Source organism: Trichechus manatus, unplaced genomic scaffold, assembly GCF_000243295.1.
Source record: "Trichechus manatus latirostris isolate Lorelei unplaced genomic scaffold, TriManLat1.0 scaffold00296, whole genome shotgun sequence".
Lineage (NCBI taxonomy): Eukaryota > Metazoa > Chordata > Mammalia > Sirenia > Trichechidae > Trichechus > Trichechus manatus.
Genome location: NW_004444232.1, coordinates 290,922 through 293,130, shown reverse-complemented (window position 1 = coordinate 293,130; position 2,209 = coordinate 290,922). Strand labels below are relative to the sequence as shown.

General features: G+C 42.4%; 1 pseudogene; it reads right to left on the bottom strand.

Moving 5' to 3' along the window:
* Nucleotides 1-1,102: 1,102 nt before the first annotated feature.
* Nucleotides 1,103-1,503, bottom strand: LOC111819187 (40S ribosomal protein S12 pseudogene; annotated as a pseudogene).
* Between the last annotated feature and the right edge of the window lie 706 nt (nt 1,504-2,209).

The following is a 2,209-nucleotide window of genomic DNA, read 5'->3' as shown; positions in this document are numbered from 1 at the left end:
TGACCAGGCCAGGAGTCCTCTGGCCTCAGGACAGAGTAATTTCTTTGTATTATCGTTTTGAGGCTAGGTCATGGTCATGAGTCTTTGAGACCTACCTAGCTCTGTCTGTCCAGTTGAAAGCTTTCCTGTAACTTACGGATTGTCCTGAGCATGTGGTTTTGGTTGGCAGAAAAATAACTAGAACAGCTACTGCAATTTATTGAGTGTTTACCCTAGGTGGCCCAAATGGTTTGTGCTTGACCACTAACTAAAGGTTGGCGGTTTGAACCCACTCAGCCATACTGTGGAAGAAAGCCCTGGCAATCTGCTTCAGTAAAGTCTAATGCGGTTGTTAGTTGCTGTTTAGTCAATTCTGACTCATGGCGAACACACATGAGCAGAGTAGACCTGCTCCATAGAATTTTCAAGACTGTAACCTTTCAGAAGCAGATCGCCAGGCCTGTCTTCTGAGGTTCTCTGGGGGCGTGGGGGGAAGGGAGTTGGAACTGAAAACCTTTCAGCTTGTTGTCAAGTGCTTAACCGTTTGTGCCACCCAGAGACTCCTTCCATAAAGATTACAACTAAGAAAACCCTATGGAGCTGTTTTACTCTGTAACACATTGGGTTGTCTTGAGTTGGAATCGGCTCAATAGCAATGGGTTTGGTTTCAGTTTATCATGAGCCAGGTATTGTACTAAAAATATTACAAGTATTATTTCATTTAACCCTGTGTCAACCCAGGGAGCTGCATATTACTGATAAGAAGGGTGAGGCCTTAGGAGAGTAATTTTCTTGAGGTCATATAGCTAGTAGGTTGCAAAGCAGGCCTTTATCAGCATGTCAAAAAGACTGCTGAGACTAGGCTCCCTAGAATGTTCTAGGTTTTAGAAGCACTTTAGTGACCTAGAACTGAATGTTTGAAAATATCCTGAGTCATTTTTTGTGTGCCTCCTCCCCCCTTTTTCTTTCTCTTTTTATGTATGTATATGGTGTGTGTTGGTATCCATGTAACTAAAACCATGATTTACTTCATTTGTTTTACCGGCTATTATGGAAGAAAAGCAGTTTGATTAACACATGACTTTTTTTTTTAAATTTTTTGAGAGCCAAGTTTTTTGTTTGTTCATTTCTTGCATTTGAATTATTCCTCAGTGACGTCCTTGGCCTGAAGTGCTTTGCTATAGTCCTTAACAACCACACTACTGCAACTGACTACTTTATGGGGTTTCCCTTCTCTGACGCACATAAGCTAGTCACAGTTGGATGCAAGCACACAAAGATGGGCTTGGCGCTTGTCTAAGGCTTTGGCAGCTTTGCAAGTTTCAGGTGTTAGGCCATCATGGACGTGGATGGTCTTCAGCACCTCTTGTAAAGCAGTGTTAATGACCATTACACCTCCAGCAGCAATGCCTTCGTGGGCCATGGCGGTGGGTTACTGGTGAAGCTGAATCTTGAGCACACCCAGGCCTCTGCCTCATGCAGCTTGGTGGTGGCAGGGAGAGATGGCATATGACATTTTAATTTCTGAACAGATTTGGATTGCAAGAGGGTGAAGACTATAGAAGGGCTACTTAAGTAGACCTGGCAAGGTGCAGCAGACCTAAATGAAACATAGTCTCTTTCACTTACAAAATTTAATATAGAAATTGCTAAAATCCTATGATGTGTCAGTGTGCTAGATGGCATAATTTACTCTTCTCAGTAACTCTATAAGATAGGGGACTGTTCTCCATTTTACAGGTGGGAGCACTGAGGCCGATAGAGATGAACTTGCCCAAAGTGATCATGGAGCTTGCTTGAGCCTGGCCTCTTTCAGCTGTACAGCACTACCCCATTTTTAAATAGAGCCAGATTGGTATCTTACCTGATTTTTGGATGGGAAAATTTTAACTGCCCTGCTCCACCCTCCCCCCACCCAATTTATTGTGTTTTTTTTTCTTTATAATCTAATGAAATAATATAAAAATGTATGAAAATTTACTTCAGGACAACCCTCTGATTTCAGTTTTTATAGGCCAGTACAACTTTTCTCCCTCTCCCATCACACCATCCCCCCATTTGAAGAAAACATGTTTACACAGGTAATAACTGATTGATTGCATACATAGTAAAAGGTGAAAGTGTCCCTTCACAGCTCCTGCTCTGGCCTCCTCACCCAAATCTCTTCTCTTTCTGGAGAAGTGACTATTAACAGTTTGGTGTGTGTTCTTCTAAACCTGTGTGGGTGTGA